The sequence below is a fragment of the Ambystoma mexicanum genome, chromosome 9 (genome assembly GCF_040938575.1).
Source record: "Ambystoma mexicanum isolate Mex_15411 chromosome 9, UKY_AmexF1_1, whole genome shotgun sequence".
Taxonomy (NCBI): domain Eukaryota; kingdom Metazoa; phylum Chordata; class Amphibia; order Caudata; family Ambystomatidae; genus Ambystoma; species Ambystoma mexicanum.
The window spans coordinates 1,147,838,106-1,147,853,151 of NC_090931.1; positions in this window are offsets into that span (position 1 = coordinate 1,147,838,106).

Consider the following 15,046-nt stretch of genomic DNA (forward strand, 5'->3'; position numbering starts at 1 on the left):
CGTGAGAATGGAGCTGCAGAGTTTTCCAGGGAGAGTGAGAACAAAGGTGAAGGCCATGTGCTCCGAGCTGCTGCGGCGGTGAAAGGGAGAGAGGCATTTTGTACTATCGCAGTGAGGCTTGATCACCAAGATGGAGTCGAAAGGGGGTACAAAAATGGATGCCCTGTGTCCTGCTCAGTGGTCCCATCTACGCAAATGTAACCCAAAGTTAACATTGCATAGGGGGAGGGGCGTACCCACTACTGGAGGCACTTGGTCCGAGTTTTGTACTGAGAAGTGATGGCAGAGAGGGGCCTGTTGGCCCCTCGCTCCCACACAGTGGGCATCTCATGTTTTGCAGACAAGACAACAGTTTAATGAGAAATCTACAGATACCCTCATTGCCCTTAATTCTAAATGTGTGGTTAAGATCGATCTGAAGTTTGGTCGATTCTCTATCAAACCTCAAATCAACTGTTCCAGAACGTATTTATGGTTTGGAATTAAAGCCTGATGCGATTTTAATATGGCTGGATGCAATTGAAGCTACATTTTGGAGACGGGTCTTAAATATTTCAAACTCTATCCCAGTCTCTGCTATTAGATTCAAATTGGGTGTGCTTTCACTTAGTGTTTGTGTCCATTGGAGACTGTTAGCACTTTTTTGGAAACTGATTGATCCTATTCCAGATTCATTGTAAAAAGTTTTGGTGGCACCTTTGGTTAATGAGGCTCCATCAGGTAATGTGGTTGGATCTATTGCAAGAATGTGTGAAACTATTTTGACTGAACTCTCAATGAATCGGTCACAATTAATACTAATTCCAGATAAAGAAAATAATACTCTATGTGACAAAGATTGGTCTGTGACAGTAGATTGTTTCCACCAGTACCATTGCTGCTACGGTTATGCTGGAACCTGTTATTAACCAACGAGGTCCTGTTGAAAAGAAGAAGAATTTCACCAACTGATGTTGCGTGCCGCTTCTGTGGTAAGAAAAACAATTTAGAAACTACCAAGCATCTAATATTGAAGTGTGTCACTTTAAAGGCACAAAGGGTAGTCCTGTTGGGGAAATTATTGTACTCCATTGATTGGTTGAAAGAAGAGTTCCTATGGTGTTGATGTATTAGTATACATAATATCTGAGATGGAATTGCTGTTTCATCATTTTTGACATTTTTGAATTTGGGTTAAAAAGGTGCTGCTATATATCTTTGTGATTGTATAATGGAACAGCTGTGTATGGGGAATCATGTTTCACTACTGAATTTGTGTTGTCTGATTTTGCATTCTCTTTAACTTTTTTAATGGGGCTTATCAACCTTATTTTAGTAATTTGGTGGGAAGAATATGATGCTGCTAATGGAGGCAGCTTTTATAAACATCAAGGCCAACGGGCCTCCATCTACCATAGAAGCCAGGCCGTCAGATGGGCCCGACCGATCGCAGACTTTCCCCAACCAGGCAGTGAACGGCACGGAAATCTGTTAAAGACTGTCACTTGCCACGCCACCGATCTGGCTCGAGTCACCATCTCCATTCTACAAGATTCAACTTCTCAATCATGAAACTTCGGAACAAACCTTTGAACATTTGACGACTCTTTCTTGTAAAAATCATTTCCTTTGATTACACACAAGTAATAAAAAAAAAAAAATATGATGCTGCTAATCTGGTGGAAGCTTTGAATGTATTACATGCTTATGAATTGTTTTTGATCTTTGTTTTTAAAGTGAAATTAGTACCAATTACCCTGTTCTTATAATGATATGTATTACGTATTTATCTTGTTTTTTTTACTTAAAAATAAAAATAAAATTGTTTTGGTAGAGTCTCTTGTAATTTCACTAATTCCAAGTGACCACTTTGTTGTTAATGGAGCACTGAACATACCTAATAAAACCCATCAACCAAGGCACACTATGGAATGCATGTATCGGTAAAAACACATTGTTGAGCATAAAGTACATTTTACTGTATTAGAGCAAATGTAGAGATATAGATGTTAAATGTATACATTTGCTTTCAGGTCCCCTTACTCAGAGAGAAACATTGCTATACATCCCAAACCTCTGGTAGCTTACTGCTGCTCTCTGCCTGCACAATAGACACTCTGGGTACTGTGTGAGAGGCCCCCGAAAATACAGTTAAATCTCCCAATGGAGTCAATAAAATGCATCCCAGGAGGGAATGAGACCAAGACCAAGTGGTGGTGATATCAAAGGCTTTTATCTAAAATTAGGGCAAGCAGAATCTACTCTGCTCACGCCGAGAGCGCTCTGCAGAAAACATGTTACAATTTAGTTATATACAAAAAAATCATCATCAGCTGTGGGAAGGCCTAGGGGGCACAGGAATAGTTGGGATTGGTTGCTAAGAGCGGGCCCCTATAGGTGCCATAGGGTCAGAGGCACTTGGTTGGCTGCAGGGCACGTGGTGAGGCGATGCCGTGCCTCGGGTCAATCGGTCAGCTGGACTCATCGGATTGGTATGTAGAATTGACACTTGTATTGTTTTCTTCTGTTACACTAACCATTTGACATTTGCCCTTGTGGCATGCACTCTCATTCATTCAGCACCATGATCTGTTTGTCCGGTAAAACTCAAAGGCCTGTATCTTAAACACTTGCAAAAACATGGTTCAAAGGCGGGTTATTTATTACTGGCCATAGATTAAGCTTCACCCATTAAATACCGTTCTCAACCTGTTTAAACAATTTTGGATATATTGGATAAAGGGTAGAGCTCATGGGGTCATTGTATGGTCAGGGGTGTCCGCCTGATAAAAACAAAGAGGATTCCAAATAGATGGCTGAAATGACTAGGTCACAAAAGTCACATATCATTATGGGCATACATTTCATTGTGGGGTTTCAGTGATCAAATGTCCAAACATCATTAACTCTCTGCTGGCCTATTTTGACACCCCGATGGGCTGGAGAGAATCAAGATCTCTTTGCAGTATGGTTCCTTGTTGCACAATGAAACAGGGCCTTTAGAACACAATTATACATGCAGGCATTTTACACTTGGCTTGCTGTGTTGCACTCAAGTCATACTGGTTTAAAGCATACTATATTTTCCATTTCACTAGGCACTCTCATCATAACAAAAGGGAAAGAAAAGAACTTATCTAGAAATAAAACATGTCTTTGACTCAATGCTCATTGTTCATAAAAAGGCAGTTTACAGCTCGGGGTATGTGTGTGCATCCTTAGCTGGGAGTGTGGTTTGTCGAGAGTGATTAGCTGCTGCGTTATGTTTTCCAGTCTCTCTTGGTCTTAGACCAGTTCTTGCTGGCCACTCCACAAAGCGCCAAACACAGACAGATGTAATTGTCCTAAATCCGTCTCAGCCCCTCCTGGGCACACTACCAGCGCTTAGCGCCAATAGACTTACAGGGTAATTCATAGAATTTTGCACAAAAGTGGCGCACGCGGCTGGCGCACAGTGTCCCTGTGCGATACACTGCACCAGCCGCGTGAGATAAAATCCATTTCATCGCACAGCGTATTCATGGATTCCAGCCTCCAAAACCAGCCGTGGCGCAGAGTGGCGCAGCGACCCTGCAGCAGCGCCAGTTACGCCCCCAAGAACGCCCTCGCGCAAGGAAAACCCTTCAAAATTCCCAATTCATCGCAAAGGGCTACGCTAACCCTGGACCAGTTCACAGGGCTGCCAAACAGCAAACGCCAAGCGGGGAATGACACGCAATTGTCCTGGGTATGTGTACATCAGGGTTACGTGTGAAGTAACACACGCGATTCCATCAGGGCATGTGTATTCCAGGGGTGCGTGGGAAGTATCACACGCGAAATCAGCAGTGTACGTGTATTTCAGGGGTGCGCGGGAAGTATCACACGCGATTCCATCATGGTACATGTATTCCAGGGGTGCGCGGGAACTATCACACGCGATTCCATCAGGGCACGTGTATTCCAGGGGTGCGCGGGAAGTATCACATGCAAAATCAGCAGGGTACGTGTATTTCAGGGGTGCGCGGGAAGTATCACACGCGATTCCATCAGGGTACTTGTATTCCAGGGGTGCGCGGGAAGTAGCACACGCGATTCCATCAGGGCACGTCTATTTCAGGGGTGCGCGGGAAGTATCACACGCGATTCCATCAGGGTACGTGTATTCCAGGGGTGCGCGGGAAGTATCACATGCAAAATCAGCAGGGTACGTGTATCTCAGGGGTGTGCGGGAAGTATCACACGCAATTCCATCAGGGCACGTGTATTTCAGGGGTGCGCGGGGAGCACTACACGTAAATTGGCCGTGTGGGTCCTCCCAGGTGTTCCCTCTACACCCTCCACGGCCCCTGCAGCCAGCCCACACCACAGGGGACCACCCTGCATCCATGCCCATGTCCCGCAGGCAGCCCATCCACCATGGCCATGCCCCCCAGCCAAGCCACATATCACCTTGCACTACTGATCAACAATGCATGTCTCCCAGCACCCTCACCCCCCAGCACTGTGGGGCACCTGCCAGCAGGCCCCCACACATGTCCAACTCATGTCCCCCTGCACCCCCACCCCCCAGTACTGTGGGGCACCCTCCACCAGGCCCATACTCATGTCTCCCTGCACCCCCACACCCCACCAGTCAGAGGCACCCTCCACCAGGCCCCCACTCATGTCCAACTCATGTCTCCCTGCACCCCCACCCCCCAGCATCCAGGGGCACGCTCCACCAGGCCCCCACTCATGTCTCCCAGCACCCCCACCCCCCTGCATCCAGGGGCACCCTCCACCAGGCCCACACTCATGTCTCCCTGCACCCCCAGCCCCCAACACTGTGGGGCACCCTCCACCAGGCCCCCACTCATGTCCCCCTGCACCCCCACCCCCCTGCATCCAGGGGCACCCTCCACCAGGCCCCCACTCATGTCTCCCAGCACCCCCACCCCCCTCCATCCAGGGGCACCCTCCACCAGGCCCCCACTCATGTCTCCCTGCACCCCCACCCCCCACCAGTCAGGGGCACCCTCCACCAGGCCCCCACTCATGTCTCCCAGCACCCCCACCCCCGTGCATCCAGGGGCACCCTCCACCAGGCCCCCACTCATGTCTCCCAGCACCCCCACCCCCCACCAGTCAGGGGCACCCTCCACCAGGCCCCCACTCATGCCTCCCTGCACCCCCACCAGTCAGGGGCACCCTCCACCAGGCCCCCACTCATGTCCAACTCATGTCTCCCTGCACCCCCACCCCCCTGCATCCAGGCGCACCCTCCAACAGGCCCCCACTCATGTCTCCCAGCACCCCCACCACCCTGCATCCAAGGGCACCCTCCACCAGGCCCCCACTCATGTCTCACTGCACCCCCACCCCCCAGCACTGTGGGGCACCCTCCACCAGGCCCCCACTCATGTCTCCCTGCACCCCACCCCCCACCAGTCAGGGGCACCCTCCACCAGGCCCCCACTCATGTCTCCCAGCACCCCCACCCCCCTGCATCCAGGGTCACCCTCCACCAGGCCCCCACTCATGTCTCCCAGCACCCCCACCACCCTGCATCCAAGGGCACCCTCCACCAGGCCCCCACTCATGTCTCGCTGCACCCCCACCCCTCAGCACTGTGGGGCACCCTCCACCAGGCCCCCACTCATGTCTCCCTGCACCCACACACCCCACCAGTCAGGGGCACCCTCCACCAGGCCCCCACTCATGTCTTGCTGCACCCCCACCCCCCAGCACTGTGGGGCACCCTCCACCAGGCCCCCACTCATGTCTCCCAGCACCCCCACCACCCTGCATCCAAGGGCACCCTCCACCAGGCCCCCACTCATGTCCCACTCCACCCCCACCCCCTCTGCATCCAGGGGCACACTCCACCAGGCACCTCCAAACATGTCCCCCAGCCAACATGTCATCACAATCTAGATCCCTGGCCCTTATCGTCAGCCTCCAAATGCCAAACACCCACCCGAGTATTGCATCCACCCACTTAGAAATGGAAATAACATGATAGAACCCCAATTGCAAGTTTGGAAATGAACACATGTCCCTCACATACACACAATGGGTGTCAGTGAATGTCAAAACCCATATCATGATATGCATGAAACCAATGAGATGATACTACACATTGAAGTTTGAAGAAAAAATATGTATTAAAAGCAACATAAATTGAATCAAAAATAAACAAACAAAAATGGGAATTAAAAAAAAAAAAACAGCATGTTCGTGAAATACTGCAAAACCACAAATCATAATCCAAAGGAAAGGTGTCCAAAGTCACAGTCCACAAAAGTAAATCCAATGGAAAATTAAAATCGAAAACCATTGCTCCATGGGTAAATCATAAAAAAAAAATGAAAATCCAACAGTCAACTATATACAGATAAACAATCCAGGGTCCATGATCCCAACAGAAGAAATGAAACCTATCTAATAACACTACCTAATAAAAAAAACTATATAGAAAAATGCGGCCCATTGTCCAAAAGGTCCAAAAAAATGCAAAACCAAAGGAAACCTAAGACTAACTACAGAACTATTTACAAGGGCAGCGGGCTAGTCCGACGGCTCACTTCGGGATGTTCCGGCCCAGGGCATCATCGAACTCCTGCTCAATGTCCCGGAGGCGGTCCTCCTCCATGGCCCCGAGGGTCCGCAGGGCTGTCGACATGTTCACCTCCAACTCCCTATGGATTGCCTCGAGGCACTCGGCCCGCCTCAGGGCCCTCCGCATGGAGTTCTCCACCCTGACCATCGTGAGCCGTGTCTCTTCCGCCTGCTGCCGCTCCGCATCTATGGCGTGGCCCAACCGCTGCCACACGGAAGACACTTCACGTCCTGGGTCCTCCTGCCCTCCGGCCGATGCCTGCTCCTCCTGCCCTCCGGCCGATGCCTGCCCCTCCGATGTCGAAGGCCCCGAGCCATCATGGCTCCCACCTCGTTGCTGCTGCTGCTGTGCCTCTGCCCGTGCCCTGCCTCCTACTGCCTGCACATCCTCCACTGGCTGGGGTGCAGTTGTTGATGTGGCCACCCCTGCTGGATGTCCGACTCCCGACTGTGGCAGGGATGCCTCCTCCACCAGCCTGGCCGCACCGTCAGAGGCAGCTCCACAGGGCACCCAGGTGACTAATGGGTGGGAAGATGGCATGGAGGATGACTGGCGAATAGGGGGTTCAGTTGAGGAGGGGGTCTGAGCAGGCCCCATCAAACGGAGGAATCCGGCCTGGGTGACCTGTCCCAGTAGGTCGACGCGGTCAATGAGCCATTCGAGATGAAGTGCAGTCTCCTCATGAAAAGACTGCAGGTCACCTCGCATAGCCTGTTGACGCAACGCCACACCAGTCAGGACAGTCTCAACCCGGACCCGGATAGCCACGTCTGCAGGCAGAGGAAGACCAGTTGTTGTGAGCTCATCCCCTTCCTGAAAACGGGTCTGGGCGTAGGCATCCCTGCTGGTGCAAGATGATGCAGTGACAGGATCAGGGACACGATTGCACACAGGCACCTCCGCGGCGGCCTGTGCTGCCTCCTGTCCCTGGTCCTGCACTGCACCACTAGCACCAGTGGAATCCCTACCTCCGGACCCCGTCTCTGTTGCTTGCACGGCCTCCTCCTCCACCAAACCCCCCACCAACCTGGATGACTCTGTGCCATCTTCCCCCGTTGGGCCCTGTGGGGTCCCAGCTGCCCCTTCTGCTGCCGAGGAGTCCAACTCTGACCTCCACCTCTTGAACCTTCCCCTGGCAGCTGCGGCCTGGGACGCGGCACCGGACTCCTCACTCCCCGACGAGATCACAACCTGGGAGGGGAGCCGGGCCTTGTGTCTCCGGCTGGCGGTGCGATTCCCGCTGCTGTGCTCCACAGCACCTTCTCCACCCTCTTCATCAGTTGACGCTGCAGACAGGGAGAAATAAAACACAGGCATCAGGACACTGTACAATGGACACATACACACATGACATTTGTACATGAGTGGCATTGGCAAACCTCAGACATGGCATCACAATCACCAACACGCATGTCATTTCAACTTGCGCACATGAGCCATACCACAGCCATATCGCAACTGCCAGCACCATCCATACACATACAACAGCATGAGCAGGCAAAGGTGAGCCAGACATCACATGCAACACAGGGAGTGCACTACACATGCACACACACCACCACACTTGCATGCATGTGTACACCTCTGCCAACTGTCACAGTGTTCAGATGGGCATCCATGTCACATCTGCCAATCAGGCTTCCACATCCTGCTGTCACATGCATCCATGTTGCATCACTGTTGCACGCTTGTCAAATACACACACATGCACATGTACACAGTGCTGATACATGCAGCTGAAAACAACATCCATGTGTGACATCACGAACATGCCTACTTACATACACATTCATCCAAACATGTGTGCCCACACAACTGCATTTGGCATGCAAGCCTACACACACAAGCACCATCCATGTCTCACACATGACAGCCCTCGCATGTGTTAGCCTCATGGCCCTGTACACCCCCACCCATACTCGGCCCCATACAAACAGATGTGCAACCTGCACACTACTGGCACATCACCACACGCACAGTTTACAATCATGATGCATGTACACTTACCGCTCGACTCCAGACGGGTCTGCCTCTCAAGGACCTGGACGTGGAGCGCTGGGGATATGCGTTCCAGGACCCTCATCTGATCGTCCGACAAGTCGCCCCGGCGCCCCTTAGCATCTGCTGCCTTCAAGAGGCGCCGGGCCTTGTTGAGGGTCCTGGACCTGAAGTCCTCCCAGCGCTTCTTGACATGTTGGAAGTCGCGGACTGCCACCCACTCAGCGTTGATGGCAGTCACGATGTCCGTCCAGATCCGAGTCCGTCCTTCCATGTCGGCGCGCAAACTTCCGAAGAGGGCATCATACTGCCCCAGGACTTGCTCCACCAGGACACCAACTTCGGTGGCAGTGAAGCTGGTGCCCCTCTGCCTCTCTGGCCGGGGGTTGTCAGTGGTGCCAGATGTTGCAGTGCCCGACATGACAACCCCAGAGGTAGGAGTGGGTGGGCAACTGGGTCCTGGGGCTGGGCTGTGGAGCGATGGAATCCCAGTCGGGAGTCTTCGGTTCCAGCAGGGGTGGTCACAGCAACAGCACCCCTGGCTGATGTGCAGGCAGCAAATGGCAGGGCACGTGGGCAGCAGGCAATCAGGCAGCAGCAGATGGCAGGTGGGAGCGTGCTCGGGGCTCTGGGGGGCAGTAATTCGGCCTTCTCGGCAGGAGCGTGGTCTTCCGTGTGCTTACGCATGGCCAGCTTGATATGGAGTGATTTGGCACGTGAAAATCCAGCACGTCTGCATGTAATTCGAGGAAAGGGCCTTAGCACGTAAGCGCGTCAGCACACGCACGCAAATTCATTGGCCCAAAGGCCAACAGCGCGTATGCGCGTCTGTGACGCGCGTGCGCGGGCGTTTCCCTGTACACGGGTGCATGTTACATGTCCAATGACTGCACGTCAGAATGTTAGTGCGTGTAATTGGAGGATGGGGCATTAGCGCGTACACGCAGAAGTGACGCTGGACGTGTGGGCATGTTTAAAAGGTACGTGTAGAACGCCATTTCCTTGTATGTGCTTTTCGTGGAGAGCGAGTGGGTGAAATCTGTAATTCTTGTTGGTTCACCCGCGATTTACTTCACAGCGTTCCAAGTTCGTACTCCCTGTTACCTCTGACAGCTTTTTCTCTTCTTGTGTTTTTCCTGGGCCTGTTTCCTCAAACAGCGTTCACTTCTCCTGTTGTCCTGTCTCCTCAGACAGTGTACAATTCTTCTTTTGGCGGGGGTGTTGCCAATGCGCACACGTGCATATTTTACACACGATTGTTCCTGGCAGACGGTGAGTTGCGCAGGTATTTGACATATGTGCTTGCCCCGTATGTTGCCTACCCCTTCAGAGGTCAGTCTAGGCTGCGTGTGACACGTATACGTTCATTTTTGTGTTTCTGGGTGCCACAGCATAGTGCAGGTTTTTTTTTCCACGCACGTGGTCTAGGAGGGGTTGCGTGCGCATTATCTCCCTTTTTCGGGGTGCCTGTGCGTTGCGTGACCCGTCATCTTCCCCCAGGGGTCACATACAGCCTTGCTAGAGCACTAGGGTACGAATTCCATCTAGTACCCTACCCCTTTGACCCCCAATTGCCCAGGACTATAGTTTACTGCAACTCCCATACGCACAACATCAGTGCCATGGTTGGGAGGCGAGCACGCGGTAAGGGTGGCAAAGGTGGGTGAGTCACAAGAGGTGGCCGTGGTGGATACGGTAGGGGACGTGGCCAGGACTTGCAGGGTGCCCCTAGCCCCCCATGTGTGGGTGACCAGTCAGGGACACCCATGCCCCCCCCTTGTGGAGGGTAACGTGGCTGACACCATCCCAACTCAGCCCTTGTTGGACCAGCCCATTGTGGCACCAGACCTGGCACTGGGTGACTCCATGGCTGACTTCCAGGTCAGCAGGTCTAGACCACGTGTGGCGGTGCACGTTGGTGTCACCAGCCCACGTGGATCAGGGGCAGCTATGTCATCTGCTGCCCCGAGTAGGCAGGGTGGGGAGGCTGCAGGGGCAGCTGCGGCTCCATCCACCCCAGCTCTGAGTGTCCCAGCCAGGACAGTGTTGGTCCTAGTCCATCCTGCTGACGTTCCCCCTGACCACATCACACTTCAGCTAATGCCTGCACCAACTCCCATGGTGAGTGTTCATTCCCACACTCCTAGTCCACAGTCCACCGGGACTCCTGCCCCTAGTGTCCAGAGCGGCATAGGACACTCAGTATCACCACCACCTTCCAAGCAGAAGAGGAAGAGTGCTCGTCCAGTACAGGCTGATGCCCCAGACACGGCTACACAGTCCGGCCTACCAAGGAAGCCCTGCTTTAATTGGGTCGAACTTGATGCACTTGTGGAGTATGTGTCTGCACATGACAGCGAAATGGTGATTACAGTAGGATGCAAGACCACACGTGCACAACGTCAGGCACACTGGCAGACCATTGCGGAACTCATAAGTGCCCTTGGATTCGTGAGGCACACAGCTAATGATTGCTACAAGCGCTGGAATGACCTTAAGCGCAGGGCAAAGAAAAAGCTGGCCTCAAGTCATGCCGCAACTCTAGTGACTGGAGGTGGGTCTCCGGCAGAGGACATAGAACTCACTCCACATGAGTATGTTGCTGGGACCTACATCACGGAGGAACAGATCCAGGGTTTGGGAGACCTGCCAGATTACGAGGAATTGTCCGGTGAGTGCATATGCATGTGTGTGTCATCCATGTGCATGGCGTGTGTGTGAGTGCTTCTGATTGAGTGCCAGGTGAGGGGGTGTATGCCTGAGTGGTTTGGGTCACCCATGTGCTTCATCCAAAACATTCTGCGCACCAGGATTTGGGTGTTGCAGTATCCCTTCTGGCAACAGTAGACATTCAGCCCAACCTCACACCAGTTGCCCTTGAATTGTCATCTTGCCACAACATAGTTGCATGTTATTCTGTGTTCATTCAGGCTGATTGTCTGCATTCCACCACTTTCACTAGGCATTTCTCAGTCCTATTTTCACATGTGTGACATGGCTAGGGTACATGCCATCTGTGTGATGGCATGTGTCATGTATGTGTATTGGACATGCCAATCACAGGCCAATGTGTGATGGCACTGCTCCGTGTGGTGCCCGCCGACGCGGTGACCGTATGCCACCTGGCAATACCGCATGGGAGCAATCCATATACGGTATGGCAAACCAACAGGCAGCATCAACTGAGATGATGGCTCAGGCCATGGATAGGGTGGCCACTTCCATTGTCCCCCAAGAAAGGCTAATTGATAAACTACAGCAGGCAACAGACTCCATTAGCCAGTCACACAGGGAGGACATGTTGGCGTCCAACAGGGACAGGCGGGCGGCACTGAAGACTCTGCGGGAAGCCATTTCCATTGAGTACCAGGGCCACAGGGAAGCCCTGAGGGTGGAACTCCGTCAGCTCAGGGCAACTCTGGTTGAGCTTGAGGCTTCAACTAACACGAGTACAGAACAGCAGCTGGAGCGGCTCACACGTATGCTCTCAGCTGAGATGCAGGCAACTAGGGCGGAGGTCCGGGCATCCCGTGAGTTGTTGCATGGGGACCTCCGCACAATTATCCTCCAGAACCAGACCTTCCACACCCGCATGCTTGCTGCCATGGAGGACCAGACTAGGGCTTTGCGCGGGCTGCCTCCCATAGTGCCACCATCTCCTGATGCAGCTGCAGAGGGTGAGGAGAGCGACAGCAGCGATTCTCCCACAATAGGGTAGCCGTGCAGGCCATGAGCCCATGGAGGTGTTTTTTTTTTGGCAAGATCCACACAGGTGGGTTTTCATGTGCACCCTGTCCTCGCACCTCCTGGGTGTCCTCCCCCACCCCTCCCGGGCCCATTAATGGTAATTTTTTTTTTTTTTGTTTTTTTTTTTTGATTTTCGATTTTTGATTTTTTTTACAGTGTGTTGCCTTGTGTGGCTCCCGTGGGCATACGCTGTATTGTGGCTGGGCACATGCAGGCTTGTCCTGAATTTGGGTCAGATGCTTGGGTTTGTGTGACACACACCCCTCCTGCTTCCCGTTTCCATGGGCTTGCAAAGGGTGTGCCCAAGTGACATTGACTTACATGGTGACGTTGGACTCCCATTTGATGTGTGGGCAGTCTGTAGTCAATACTGTGTATACATTCCTAGTGCATAGTGTTGTTGTATTGTACACTGCATGGTGTATTGATATGTGCCTCTGCATCCAACTCATCCTCCTAATTTGCAGGTCCATTTCTCATGTCTTCACAAGGCGGTCTACTTTGGGACTGGAGTCCATGTTGTAAGCAGTGCACCTACACTCTTGCGTATGCTTGGAAGTGTTCGAAGTGCTGCCATTATCAGGTAGTGAGGCTACCAATTTTGTCTGTACTGTCATGTTTATGGTAGGTTGGACGTTGTGTAGGTGATTGGTATTCTTGGTAAGTATTTGGTAATGTGTGTTGTTGGTCCTGCATTACTGTGAGCATTTCATGTGTGGCCAGTTTCCATTAGGGACACTGTAGTTGGTGACACTTGGGGCATGTTGTGGGGATTAATTTGTTTGCTCTCACATTGCATGACATGCCATGGTGTGTTGTGTGGCCGTGCCGGGTAGGGTTGGGTGACATGGCACTGTTCTCATGTTGTATTTTGCAAGTGGGTATTCATTTTTGCTGCATGGAAGTGTGTCTTTTGATGACACTGCATTGGTGGTGTTTGTGTAGGTAGGGATGCACACATTGTGACACTTCCAGATGAACAATCTCAGGCTGCTATGGTTCTGACAGTTGACTGTCCCTTTGTTCATCATAATTGTCAGATTGAGTCATCATTGATTGTCAGATGGTATGTGCCAGGGCTGTGTGCACTCCAGAGGGGTTGCTTTCTATGTGAAGTAATTAGCCACCAGCTGCGTACGGGCTGCCTCACCCCGTGCCCTTTCCCCTACCATGCGCAGCAGGCGTGCATGTGGTTGGGGATGTGGGGGCACCACCATGTCCACAGCCAGGCCCCGGCGTGTTGCAACATTATGCAGGACACATGCTGCCACTATGATCCTGCACACTACTCGGGGAGTGTATAACAGCTGCCCATCAGAATGGTCAAGGGAGAAAGCGTGACTTGAGCACTCTGAATGTGCGCTCCACTATGCCCCGTGTTGTAATATGGGCTGCGTTGTATCTTACCTCGATAGGCGTGATGGGGTTCCGAATTGGCGTCATCATGTGTGTGCTCAGAGGGTAGGCACTGTCCCCTGGGTAGGTGGTGACGGGGATCATTAGTGGGGTATTGGCATTACTCTGTATCTGTCATGCATGCGTGTGCTGTGGCATTTCTACTCACCAAGCAGCCATGCATCGCCATGCCGCCCAGCTTCCATGTCCCGGTTTAGGGTTGACATCCTGTAAATGAAGCGGTCGTGGGTGGACCCTGGATAGTTGGCATATACTGAGGTGATGATTCCCTTGGCATCACATACTACCTGGACGTTGATGGAATGCCAGTGCTTGCGGTTTCTATAGATGTGCTCACATGCCCTGGGGGGACGTTGAGCCACATGGGTGCAATCAATGGCACCTAGCACTTTGGGGAATTGTGCCACCCTGTAGAGATCCTGGCTGACAGCCTGCCTTTCTGCAGGTGTTCTGGGCAGGTATATGTGCCTGCGGACTGATGGGCGTACAGTGATAATGGACAACACCTGGTGTAGGCACCGTGACTGCATGGCCTGTGACACTCCCCCCCACTATGGCACTTGTCCGCTGAAATGATCCAGTAGCCAAGAAGTGCAGTACATTGAGGACCTTGTCTAGGGGACTGAGTGCTTGGGAGCACAGGGTGGGTGATGTGAGGTCATCCTCCCACTCACTGACCAGGTCGAGTATAATGTGTGGTGGAAACTGCTGATATCGCGTGTCAGACTACACGCACAACCCTGATATACACGTACACAGGCGAATCGCACTGCTGGGGGGTCAGGGGGTGGTAGGAAGGAGTGGGGGCCTGGTGGAGGGTGCCCCTGGATGCAGGGGGGTGGGGGTGCTGGGAGACATGAGTGGGGGCCTGGTGGAGGGTGCCCCTGGATGCAGGGGGGGTGCTGGGAGACATGAGTGGGGGCCTGGTGGAGGGTGCCCCTAGATGCAGGGGGGTGGGGGTGCTGGGAGACATGAGTGGGGGCCTGGTGGAGGGTGCCCCTGGATGCAGGGGGGTGGGGGTGCTGGGAGACATGAGTGGGGGCCTGGTGGAGGGTGCCCCTGACTGGTGGGGGGTGGGGGTGCTGGGAGACATGAGTGGGGGCCTGGTGAGGGCGCCCCTGGATGCAGGGGGTGGGGGTGCAGGGAGACATGAGTGGGGGCCTGGTGGAGGGTGCCCCTGACTGGTGGGGGGTGGGGGTGCAAGGAGACATGAGTTGGACATGAATGGGGGCCTGGTGGAGTGTGCCCCTGACTGGTGGGGGGTGAGGGTGCAGGGAGACATGAGTGGGGGCCTGGTGGAGGGTGCCCCTGGATGCAGGGGGGTGG